The following is a 13402-nucleotide window of genomic DNA, read 5'->3' on the forward strand; positions in this document are numbered from 1 at the left end:
TAATAGTCCTAAAATAGCAGCAAGACATAATGACTACTTAGACCATCTCTCTTTGCATTTCTATTCATTTACAACAGGACTTCTGTACTGGAAGCTGTGCATTATTACAGTTCTTTCAAAGCTAAAGCTATCATAATCATTTTTGAGAGGCTTAAAGTAAAATCCATCCAGCTTTCATGAAAAAAACATGCTTGAGAAAGCAAACACTGGTCATGGGGCACATACTATAACCTACAGGAAAGGCATTAAGGAACCCTAGGCTGTTCAGATTGTTCAGGAGAAAACAAAGACTTGAACTCTCAACAGCTAACAAATACAGCTCTCTCAGCCCATCTTCATAGCAGAGGTGCTCCAGCACTCTGATCATCTTTGCAGCCCTCCTCTGGTCCCTTTCCAACAACACCACATCTTTCTTGTGTTGGGGTTGCAGTTCTCTAAATAGGGCCTCATCAACCTTTTCTTTGGTAGGTTCTTACCTTTTTCAATTAAGCTTGTATTCAATGGTTAGAAGATCTTAAATCTGTCTTTTTACTCAGCTTTGATTTCAGTGAGCTTTGCAGAATGAAGATGAGGATAATACATTGATTTTTCCTAGCCTAGGAAATTCTAAAAGGAAGGAATTCTTTTCCTAATCAGTACACACATTGTATCCAATTTTATTTTGGCTTTGTTTGTATTTTTATGAATATTGTAGCAGACTAGTCAAGGAATGGGAATATTCACCTATTTATTAAATTTGAAGTTTGATACATTAATACTAGAAGCAGTGAAAGCCTTCAAGGCACTCTTAGACGTTTATGTAATACTGCATTCAACAGTGTCTTATTCACATTAAGATCTCGATTCTCAGATTTTTTTCATCCAGTTGGAAAACAGGGTTGCAATGGTTACTCCAAACAACTCAAACATCAATTTGTACAGTCTAGGCATTTGCAATGAGTAAACCACAGATCAAGAAATTACTTTCCAAATAATGTCTAATTGTGAAAGAAACACACTACTTTGCAGCAAGAAGAGGGGTGGAAACTTTCTAAGTACTGGCTATTCATTCTCCCAGCTTTGCATTCATATCGCAAATTTCCCCAATTTCTAAACAATGCGGATGTGATATTACCTCACTGACTGCAATTTGAAATGTCTTCCATCACACCAAAGGTGAAAGTAGTCTTATGTCTTTTCATATATTCTATTCCTAGTCAGAGTGTCTTGGGAAGGCATTGAGTGCTTTCTTACAGTATTGTAGCACTAACTAGGGGAGGCCAAAAGAAAGGAAAAAACAAACCTCTGGGAGCTGGCAGAGAATTCACTGGGACAGGTAAAAGCTTAGAAGATTTTGCAAGAGTAAAGGCAATAGACTACGAGAAACTTTTTTTTCTTTTTTCTTTTCTTTTTTTTTTTTTTTTTTTTTTTTGGTTTGTAAGTAGTGTTTTAAATAGGAATTTCAGACAAGAAATTAAAATTTAAACAATGTAAGTGCCTCAGAGAACCAGGCTCTAAAGCAGTCCCTTAATGGGACTCTGACACAGCCTTTATTTTTTAATGTGAAGAAGGGAAAGGATTTGTCATTAAACTTTAAAAATAATCAAAATAAAAATCCTTTTTGTTTTTGTGGGTTGGCAGTGTTACTAAGAACGATTGTGTTCACTTAGTGCGTGTTCACTGGTAGGGAAAACTTCTTTACATGTAACAGGGGTTAGAGTTCCAAATTTAAGTTTGTCTTGGCTGTCCTGAGGTCTATATATTTTTTCAATCAGTCATGCTGAACTTCTGTCTGAATTATCTTCTCTTAACAATAACACCTTAACAGAGTTTCTTTCCCAGCTTTCAGAATATGAAATAAGAAGCAGCATGCAAGGCACCTATATTAAATGGACGTGATTTAGAAGAACATTACTTGCTGTCTTTCCTATGATTTGCACTGAGAAATACAATTAGCACATTAGCATCAATCCTAAACATTTTTTATTCTATGCAGTTGCACAATTTAACACAAACCTAGAGAAGATATAAAATTATTATCTTCCTGTTCTGTTATCCAAACATCAAAATTTTCTATTTCTATTAAATTTTCTGCATTAATTATCCTTTAGTTTCTCTCTTTTCAGTAAACTGGTCATCATAAACAGCAGAAACACATAGAATACAAACAGGAGACACTGCAGCTCTGAGGAAACATGCCAGCCTGTAGGAGGAACCCTTGGCAGCAGAGGTGCTGAATTTCAACAAATCTGTTAATACAAGTAGGGTAGCTCTTAAATTAAGCCTCTAGGCCCTGTTACTACCTACAGCAGTGTCAGCAGTGAAAAGTAAATGAAAATAAGTACAAAACCGATGTTCCTTGATCTACACAAGGTTAAATATATGCTGATGAGCATTAGTATTTCCAACAACAAAATTATGCCTTTCTACTCACCACTAGTGGACCTTGTTCTCACAATATTGCTACTTACTTTGGTAATGAAAGTCATTTTAAAGTTGAATCTGCAAGTGAATATACTGCGGTGTACACAGTGCATAGTTCCCATAAATTTAGCACACAGGAATTTATTTCAGCAGCTACAGCTTTCAGTAGTTCATCAGTTTTGTTTTGCATGAATGTAATTTACCTTTCAGCCACCAAAGGCTTACAGTACGGGTCTTGTATTGAAACAAAACTAGTACTGTACCAGCACTCACATAGTGCTCCTGAAGAGAGGAAAAAAAACCTCATATTTATTCCAAAGTTTTCCAAGCAGTTAAACTCAAATTCAGATGTATATCTCTGTACATTTTTAGAGCAGTGTTAACACAAGGCTAGTAAAATTACAGTTTCAATAATGTAGCTGTAATTATTTATATAATACAATGATGCATAGTCTCCTTTATTTCCTCTTAAGGAAAAAAAAAAAAAAACTGGAAAAGGAAAGGCTATTGAAATTCTATCATATTGTATAGTCATAGGTCTAAGAGAAGGAGAAATCCTGTGGTCTAAAGTGAAATAAATCACTGAGTTTCAGAGACAGTCTTATCCATTGGAAATAGCCACAAATGAAGGGAAAGACAGAAAGACATTTCAGTTCCTGAAAGCGTGGAGATTTGTGTCGATGTTTGGCTTTATCAACTTTCAGGAAGAAGGATCCATTTAATCACTGGAAATTCTACCTTACTTAGAGAATTTGGCCCAGTTTCTGCTATGCATGTTAGCTTATTTTATAAAATATGAGTGAGGCTCATTTTCCTTGAAGTCACTGGGATTTTTGGCATTGATGTCAAGATGAACAGCCAGTGGGTCCGGAGTAGAGAGGATAAGGAAAAAGGCATACTACCTCTTACAGTACAGATCAAATCAAAATGCTTGAGCTTCAGGGGTGCATTTCCTGATTTTCTCTTCATGCCGTAGATATTGCTTTTCACAATAACCAAATTCTTCTATAGTCAATTTTACAACTATGTCTGCTGTCAAGAATTCAGTAAATCAAATGACTTTTTATGGCATTTTACAAGAAAGAAAACTATTCAGGTAAACTGACAAGTCCAAATAGGAAAATGAGACTCCAACTAAAGCGTATGTTATGAATCATAGCCTACTACCCCTGCTGGGATTGACAGAGATCTCCAACCCAAAATGAATTCAAACCAGTTCACAGGGATTCTTAAACTTTTGCTAAAAAGGGAAGCCAAAATGATGACAGCTTTATTAGAGCATATAACTCAAAATAAGCACCAATGCATTTTAAAACACTTCAAGGGCATCTTTCAATATGAATCTAATTCCTTTTAAGATACGGCTCAACTTCCTAAATAATAGTATTTCTTTATAAAAAGTAGTAAGCACTTGTATTTGCATTAGAATGAGATATTTTGTTAGCTGGGCTAAAAGTTATCTCTTAAGTAAGTATTCCAGCAATACATACCAACTTTCAATAGCTTTTTGTCCATTCAGGACTGCTATGAGCCTTGATACTCAGGTGTTCAGGATTATCAAAGAGTCTACATAACTATGATACACTGTGTTACGAGACCTTTATATAAAACAAATACATCCAAATACACTTCTGATTCTCAGAAAGTACCAGGTCATATTTATGAATACCATGGGCTTTTGCCTCAGCAATCGTCTACAGCCGTAAGGAGTGAACATATCTGAGCTATTTCTAGAGAGATGTATGATCTGCTTTATTTTAATGGTGCACTTGCACCTACAGATGAAAAAATCTTTTCATCTCCTACTGTCAATCTCAAATATTTGGTAATGTGCTAACAAGTATTTTTGTGACTGCACAAGGAGTGCCAAGTCAATGCTGTATGAACCCTTCCAGTCTTAATGTTTACTGCGTAAATATCTGCTTCAGTCAATCAATGGGCTTCCATCACCATTCATACTTTTCTCAGCTTATTAAGCAAATCTAATCATATAATCACAGAATGGCCTAGGTTGGAAGGGACCTCAAAGATCATCAATTTCCAACCCCCCTGCCACAAGCAGGACCACCAACCTCCAGATCTGATACTAGACCAGGTTGCCCAGGGCCCCATCCAACCTGGCCTTGAGCACCTTGAACCTGGCATCCACAACCTCACCACTCTCTCTGTAAAGATCTTCCCCCTGACTTTCAGTCTAAACTTTCCCTCCTTGAGCATAAAGCCACAGTACAGTTGTGTAACAGATTAAAATGTTTGAAGCAAACAAGATAAGTTAAACAATAAAATAATATGAAAGATACTTTACTGTTACAGTGATATAACAAGTAAATAAGTGCCTTCCTTCATCACGGAAAGAAAAGATTATCTGTTCTCTCAAATACACTGAATAGATTACATCTTAAAATCTGTATTTATTGTGTCCCACTAAGGAGGAGTTTTCCTTAGAAGTTGCTTAGTTTAGACAATGAATTGAGTCTTAAGAGTATTATCAGAATGAAAAGAAATACATCTCTTATTAACCATGAAAGACATCATCTGAACCAGTCTGTCAAATGCCCCCATAGATACCATGGACAATTTTAACCTCATAATGGGACAAAAGTCTTTTCAGAAAATGCAGTACTTGATATGATGCAAGACAGTTCCAGGTTAAATCAGTATAGCTTCAATGGGATAGAGTGCATAGATCACTGCCTCCATCAAACAAGCTTTTTTGATACTAAAGATATTTCTCCTTCCTTGTCGATTACCACTCTTTTCATATCTTCATCTGCCTTTTGCTTCACCAATTATTTAATTCTAATTTATTTTCCAGAATCTGTAGTGTACTGCAAGTAACATTCAAGACTGATCCAGCATTGTCTTTCACGCAAACAACTTATTAGGGATATACATAACATTAATTTATTTCTATATGAAACCACACCTTGCAAAACAGGAGCTGTAACACTATGTGCAATGCTATAAGATTTTTGCACATCTTGTTCTTTGATTACTTTTTTTTTTATGCTTGAATGTTAGGAACAGCAGGTGAGAGAGTGCTGCATACTTACATTTGCTTTTCATACCCTTTAAACCTTCCTTGTCTTGTTCTTGTTATAACTAGTGCACGTCAGCCTCCTAACTACCTTTGCAACCAAGGTTTTTCATCAAGCAATATTGTTTGAAGAATTGAGGTCAGACTGGCAGTTGCTGACCTCCTCATTCACATAATAAATCCTGATTATTCTAGGGTTACAGTTCATGTGTATAATCTGATCATGAATACTCAGTAAAGTATATAACACCTAGTACAATATTTTGTTAACTGTATCAAAGTGAAATAAATCATAAGTTTAGGTGGTATGGAAAGAAGAAAGAAAAAGGCAGTAACGGACAAGCAAAAGCAACATGGAGATGACAGCTGCAGAGCTATCAAAACACATTCCCTATTATGCTTTTAAAACAATTAAGAAGAATTATTATTTTTTCCTCAACAATTTTCTGCAGTAAAATACATGTTACAGGTTGCCCAAAACAAAAATCTTCAGATTAGATTATTATGTTTCATGTTCAGTGAAAACATTCGCTCTAGGTACAAAAACTGCATCCTGTAGTACTAGGAACCACCTACAAAATTATCAGTTGATACAAAAAGGAGGAATTCGTATTCTAAGAAACAAGGACTATGGAGAGAACGCCATGCACACTCTCTTGTCATTCACCTGGACTACTTGATACTAATGCTAGATTTTTGCTAGTTTTAAAACAAATTTCACATCCCTCTTCATCTCCTGCAAAGATCTCAACAATTACCATGTATCGGAGATATAGACAAAGTGCTTCTGAACTTCAAGAGCTCTCTCCCATAATGGTATATTAATCCAGTAAAGATGAATTTGCCTGTACAGACTATTCTGAATCTGCTCTAGTTTGAAGCACAGAACAAATTCTCATCAGTAGCCTAGAAAGAAAAAAAGAAGACATCTTCCTGTTCTCAGGCTTTCATTTTTGATAGCAAGCATCCTATGGCAGAATAGCCATAAGAATAAGCAGAAGCCTTGTGTATGGCTATAGCTGCTCAAGAACATTTCAACAAAACCCTTTTCTAATTAGAAGCTTTCGATTCAAAAAATTTTCATTTGAAAAATGAGTGCTTTTTAATAAATACTGATCTGACAACTTTTTACAACTTTAAATAAAAATATTTTCATCTGCAAATTTATTTTTTCTTTAAAACATTCAAGTCTCATCCAACCCATTCACCACAAATATTATCTGTTTAAGAATGCTGCAAAACAAATTTTCTTCATTTCTATCAAAATTTTGTATAAGAGGTAAAAAAAAAAAATTAATTTGGCAGAAACTGCTTTGTTTTCTATCTAGATATCTACATATTCCACAGTTAGCACTTAGCAATTCAGTTTTATATAACCAAATAAAAAAGTGCAGGTGAATGCACCGTTTCCTGGGTTTGTTAAGCACCTTTGTAAATGGCTCATCTTCATCTGTACAGCCTTCTATGATCAATATAATCCTATTTATCTCTTTAAATTAAAAAAAAAAATCTTCTTGAGGTCATCTCAGCTCTCTTTTTCTTTTTTCCCCATTATAGTCTGAGATCTTACATATCAGCTCTATTTAATTTAGGCACAAGAAGAGCACATGCTTAGAAAGGGGTGTGCTTCAAAAATAAAAATATATCTGAGAATACTTTCTAGGAAATCAGAGAGAAGTTGTTACAGGAAAATCCTGGCAGTTTTGTACACAATGCAAAGAAGATGACCTTAATGATCAATTAGTATGCATTCTAAATTTGGATCTACCACCTAGCTGGGAGAACCTGTGAGTATCAAAACTAGAATCAAGAATGATCTTTATGTCAATCAAATGACATAAAAGCAAACATTTCAATTGGGAACGCCTGATATTCTAAACTCTGTTTCAAAAATTCATCAAGGATTTGGAAAAATCCAAAAATCCACTTCTGCCAAATACTATTCAAAACAGTGGGTGTTGTGGGTTACAACCAGAACAGTAATCAGCAGTGCCACTGTTGGGGATTTAAAATAAAAAAGCATCATCAGAAAGTAACTTCACAACATGATTTTAGCCAGAACTGGAATATAATAAGTGGACAAAGACATCACATTTCAATAGAAAGTGGTCTACGTTGGCTCCATGGTAAACAAGAGTGATCTGGAAAACACAATCGCTGAAAAAACACTTAAAGACCTAGGATTATTTGGTCTACACAAAAGAAGAGTGAGAGGAAGCATGAAGGCAATATTAATATTTATGTATATCTGTCTTCATATATATATAAAAGATAACTTCAAAAGCAGAGAGGAATAATTTGTTTCTCTTGCTCACTATAGATATGACAAAAACGACAAGCTTTAATTGCACTGAGGGAGATTTAGATTGGGCATCAGGGAAGACTATCTTCCTCTAGTGAGTGTAGGCTAGTACCTGAATAAGTAAGGAACTCACAAAATTCCCAGGCTTGCTGGGTTTTAAAGCAAGGAGTTTAGGTGTAATCAGTCCAACCTTACTCGATCTGCCAGCTAGCCCACATTAAATGACATACTTCAAGGCCCTTCTGATGCTATTTTTAATGAGTATTGATGGCTTCAATCTCCCTAGTATCATTTCACATCCACTAACAGCAGTGTAATTAACAACAGAAAGCAAAGCAATGGTGAGTGAGGCTCCGTATGATATTAGAAATAGCTTGAAGAAGGCAGCATGTTATTTCAGGCCTTGTATCCACTGCCCCACATTTAGCTGCAAGTACTCATCTAAATATCCCCATAGCTCATATTTGGAAAGATGTGAGCTTTTCATTGGTTCTACAACTTCCTGAGGATTAAGCTCTTGCACTGCAGCTTTGTTTTTACTGTTTGGTCCAATGGTAATTTCTGAGGTCTCTTCTCAGCTGGGTTAGCTTTTCAGTGGAATCTATTTGCTCTCTGTTTATGAGCATGTATGTAAAGAATTCTTATCCTAATTGCAGTATGTAATTTGCATGCTACTTTTTCAGTGAAGCCTCACATTTTTCTTTTAGAACTACAGCTTTGTGACTGCTGGTTTCTTATTCTTTGTGGATTTAACAGACATGAAAATAAATTTCAGATTTCAAAAGGGTAAGAGAACTTGAGTCTTCATTACATACTTGGAAAATGCTTTTAGAGTAAACCTAAGGGTTTGCTTCATTGTCTCCACTGAAATGTTTAAGAAAAATCAGAATTACATCTTGAATACACTTTTTCACTAATAGAATTTAAATGTAATCTTGATCATCTCTTTTTTTTTGTTCAGATCCTGACTCTGTGCAAGTAGTGCTTAGACCAGGGCATGAAATGGTGCCAATTTCATCATCTATTTCATGAAATTATCCTGACCTCACCAATTAAAGAGTACAACAATGTTTATTATTTACTATTTTCATAGTTTGTGTTTTACTCTTTCAACATGACACAACCAGTCACAGAATTGTACGTTATTTCATACAAAGCCAAATCTTAAAGGCCTGTACACTTATACTGATTGCCTTAACGGATTTTTATTTCATGCTTATAAAAGATTACCTTGGCTTTTAAAACTTAAAGCCACCATACAAGGTTATTTATTTTCATTCCTACTTAAAATTAAATTATATTTGTGTATGCAAATGCACTATATAGGAGGGTTTAAAAAACTGGCAAGTAAATCCTCATGCACTCAGAGGTGGAAATTATTATCCATTTATATACAGTGATTAACAGTTAAAATGCACTCTCTGCTGTTCCCTGTGTCTCAGAAAGAACAGAAGCTTTTGTCTTCCTGAAATAAAAAGCCACATCTCTTTTTATAGTAAATGCCTTCAAAAGGGGGCACATCACTGTCATGGCAAAAAGCCAGAGAAATTTAAAAAACACTCATCACATACTAAAGAGTTACATTTATGCCTTGCTGATGAGACATTAGCACAAATATGGTTCAAAAAATATGAAATTATAGTTTCCTGATATGTATCAACTTGCATAGGGCACTGCAGACAGGGTACATATAAACTTTAAATATCACCTCAAAAAGTGAGAGTGTTGAAAAAGAACACTGTAAGCCTGCTCAAGAACAGTGATATGTCTTAATGAGATGGCACAGCATCTCTTGTTTTACATAGAATGAATGTTTTTCAGTTGGACAATATACAAAAGTAAACAAATAATAATAAAACTCCAAGAATAAAATGAAAAACATAACCAGCTCATCTTGAAAGTACTGTATCATCCACAAAGAAAACAAAGCATCCAGTCACAAATATAAATGAAACATCAGACAACATTAGAATATGTCCATTTGCCCAACTGATGAGGATCTCTTATTTCAAGCAAGGAAGAGAGGATGGTTTTGACTTAATTTGCTCTTTAAAGAAACTATTTCTCTTTTTTTTTTTTTTTTTTTTTTCTTCTTAATTAATTTAATCTTCACACTTTTCCTGGGGCCCCTGGGCTCCTGTCCAGGCCCAGATACTTCACAATGGACTTTGATTTTCTGAGGTAAATGCTCTGTCACTTTCAGAGAAGTTAGAGGAGGGGTCAGGAGTGAGGTGGCATGGTATGGCCTCACTCTGGCTCCTGCCTTCCTGACATTGTACACGCTAATGCAATGTGAAGTAGCACGTCTAAATAGCCTGTCAAACTTTTTTGATGTTAGCAAACCCACAGATGGGATTCATTTCCACACTGTTCAAAAAACGTAAACGATACAAGGACATTAAAGAGCATTAAACTACTTGATGACATTTTGGTCACATTAATGAAAAGTGACATTTATAAACTACTAAAAAAAGATGGCGGGGGGAGAGAATGGAAGGAGAAAGGAAAGGAGAAGTGAGGAGGGGAAAAGGAATTAAAATCAATCAAAAAACTCCCAAAGAGACCTGGACAGTCTCTGGACATCATCAAATAAATTAAGGCCTTAAAATGAAATAAACCCCAGAGTGAACTTTTCCCTACACGTGTGCACGTGTGCCTGTGCTAATGCTTGGGTGAAAAGACCCACTGCATCCAAGGACCCTTTACAGGGAAGTATAACTATGTGCATAAGGCTACGTTTTCATCTGTTCACTCATAGAGGATAGAACTTTCCCACTTGCAGCATCCCACTGATGCCAGTGATTAAAATGTTGTTGAATATAAGAAAGGGTATCAAAATCCAACCTCACCAGCTTAGTTTTACAAAGTTGAGGCCTCGTTTGTTATGCAGTGACATATATGAAAATATCTCCCACAGCATCAACAGACATGTTGATGTGCACACATCAAGAAGGTGAGAGCTGGTAACAAGAAAACATTTGGCTATAGAAAGTTCTGAGATCCAGCCCTGTCAGTTCTACAACCTGTTACACACTCAACTGAAGTTTGGGACCCATCTGGGTGTAAGGGTTAGGCAGTTGCTGGTTCATCAGCTAAAGCAGCAGAGGCTGTGGAGCTGGCTGTGCCAGTATGCCAGCCTTGCTGGGAAGAAGGGCAGACAGAAGACATGCAACTCTGACTACACCACTGCCACTAGCAGCTGCAGCGTATATTTTTTCCAGCATTCGTGGTTACATTAATTGTTAATGACAAAGGCAACCTTCACTCACTCTGTGTGGTTTCCTGCCCATATTTGGATCCTTTACAAGGCCCCCCCGCCTTTTCTTCTTCCTCTCCTCCCCCTACCATTATCCCTTCCCTTTCTCTGGTAGGAAATGCAACCCGAGATGTGCGAAAAAACAGTGTGCATATTGTCATTTAATTGGCCCCTTGCTCAGGCGCATCGGGCCTCAGCGCGTGTGCTGTAGGGTGTCTGCTCCACAACAGGAAAGAATAAACCCAGACTCAAATCATAGGAAATTCATCAAATATGCTTCTTAGAGTTCTGTCTTTCAAGGTCTGTTTCCCTGCCATATGATCTCTATAAACCAAATTACTGCTGGCCTGAGTACAAGACTGGAGGCGCCTGGGGCTAACATATAATGAATGCCAAATGCATGTGACAATAGACTGATCATGGAGAAGAATTGAAAAATTTTTAAGTAGTTCTTCTATTTCATTTATAAAAAGCAAACTGACTACAGTTAATATATTTAAAAGGAGCCAATCATTTCCCTGCAGTTCCAGACCTGCATAACAATCCTTTTATATTAAATCCTTTAAACAGCTAGGACACAAGATACATTGGAAAAATGCTGAATGAAGTACAAAATAGAAAATAAATTAAAAATACCTAATTTTAGGTAGGGACTAATATATGCATTATTGAATTAGTCCAATTTTTCCTTTTAGGAGCCTTTGTGCATAAAGATTTTGCCCTTCACTGGCAATGCAACAAAAGCGTAAACTTCTGTTAGAATGTATCTGTGAGAACTGAGATTCTAAGAAAGTAAGAAAGCTGCTTAATGGCTGGACGGATAAGATTAATGATTTTTATTAATTTGTGCAATAAACAGTGAAAGAGAAAATTTTATCCCCATGTTTTCAATTACTTTGAATAACCTAGCAAGTTCAAGTGTTGCTACTGCAGGATCACAAGAAGTGTGAAATCTCCAGAAGAAAAAAATATTACATTCGTTAGTACAGACAGGGGGTAATTAATACTGCTTTTTAGGTTTTAGAAAATACTGCACTTAGAACAGCAAGTCAACTAACAGACCGTCCATAACCTATAAATGCTTCCATATTCACAGACATCAGCAATCTTGGAGTTACAAAAAAGTAATAATACATACATATTAATGGATCACAGTTTGTCCTTTGGGGAGTATATTTTTTAAAAGGGCTAAGGCAGCAATAATAGCTCCTCTAAAACTCTAAATGCTATAATTGTTTTATATGAATTACAGTGCTTGTATTAATTAATGATTAATGTTTTGTATATGTAAGTATTTGATGGTTACAGCCAAAGAAAAAAGAAACAGTCTGTCTTTTAAGTTGACATTTAAAAAAAAAATGTTGCTGTTTGAAGGTTTGGATCTGGTTAAATACAAGATTACTTTAACCACATTTCAATGAGGAACATGAAATATGGCCCATGAGGTCATGCAATTCAGCAAAACATTCTTTTTCCTTTTTTTCTTTTTTACTAGTTAAATAGAAACAAAAGCAAAATTGACAGAATACCTCTTTAATCGTATTTTAATCAAAGTACTTAAAAAAACTGCCTGAAGCTATTAAGTTGTACTCCTATTGGAGTCTGTTGAAAGAATCTAAAGCGGTACTGACCTGCACACTCTTCGAGCTCCTCTTGAAAGCAGTAGCTGTGTTGGACATGCCAGGAACATGCAGACACTAAGGTCTCACTCTGTATTGTGGAGAGTTGTGTTGAATGAGAAGGAGACAAGAGAAAAGGGAAAGAGAAGAGCTTACACAAACAGGACTGAATTTTGGAAATCTCATCTCTCTTAGGTAGAGCAGAGCAGCATTCCTTCCCTTAGGTATTGGGTGTAACTACATTGCTGTAGATAGCAGGTTCTGTTCTGCCACTGATATTAGTCATTCAACTGATATGAAACCATCAGCAGTGACACAGAGATCAGTGTTAGAGCATCTATTCTGTCTCTGTTTGCCTTGGTGTATGAGCAAAGAAAATGCCTCTTCAAGAAAAAACTTGAAGTAAAACCCACCAAACTGCATTGTCTCTATTTTCAAGTTAGAAACAAGTACAGAATTATTTTAAGTTTCAGTTATTTATTCGAATTGTAAAAAAAAAAAAAAAAAGATAATCTGCTCAGAAAAACAGGGACTAGCAAGATATTAGCTTGCACAAAAGTATTTGTCAAAAGCTTGTTTCTGATTTCATTATGCAGACTGCCATAACATACATATACACAATTAGTCATTCTAGACTATAGTAACAGCCAACACATGAAGCATTCTTCATATTTCCAACAGACGTTTATATACAAACAGGAATATTGATAGACTACTTACTAAACAATACAAAACAAGGCATTGACTGAATATAAAGTTATGTTTTTTAAATGCAACAAGAATGC

The 13402-nt window shown here is 35.7% G+C and overlaps 1 long non-coding RNA gene across 12 annotated transcripts in view; it reads right to left on the bottom strand.

The window, feature by feature from the left end:
• LOC104910973 (uncharacterized) overlaps positions 1-13402 on the bottom strand; it is an 81828-nt gene that overhangs the window by 35500 nt on the left and 32926 nt on the right. For 10 of the 12 annotated variants that reach the window (XR_014883388.1, XR_014883396.1, XR_014883394.1 and 7 more), the window contains one exon: positions 12630-12708. The exons of the other annotated variants lie outside the window; for them this stretch is intronic. This is a non-coding gene — a long non-coding RNA (uncharacterized LOC104910973). The remainder of the gene's footprint in view (positions 1-12629; positions 12709-13402) is intronic. 12 annotated transcript variants of the gene reach the window in all.

This window comes from Meleagris gallopavo, chromosome 5 (assembly GCF_905368555.1).
Source record: "Meleagris gallopavo chromosome 5, MGAL_WU_HG_1.1, whole genome shotgun sequence".
In the NCBI taxonomy this organism is placed as follows: Eukaryota; Metazoa; Chordata; class Aves; order Galliformes; family Phasianidae; genus Meleagris; species Meleagris gallopavo.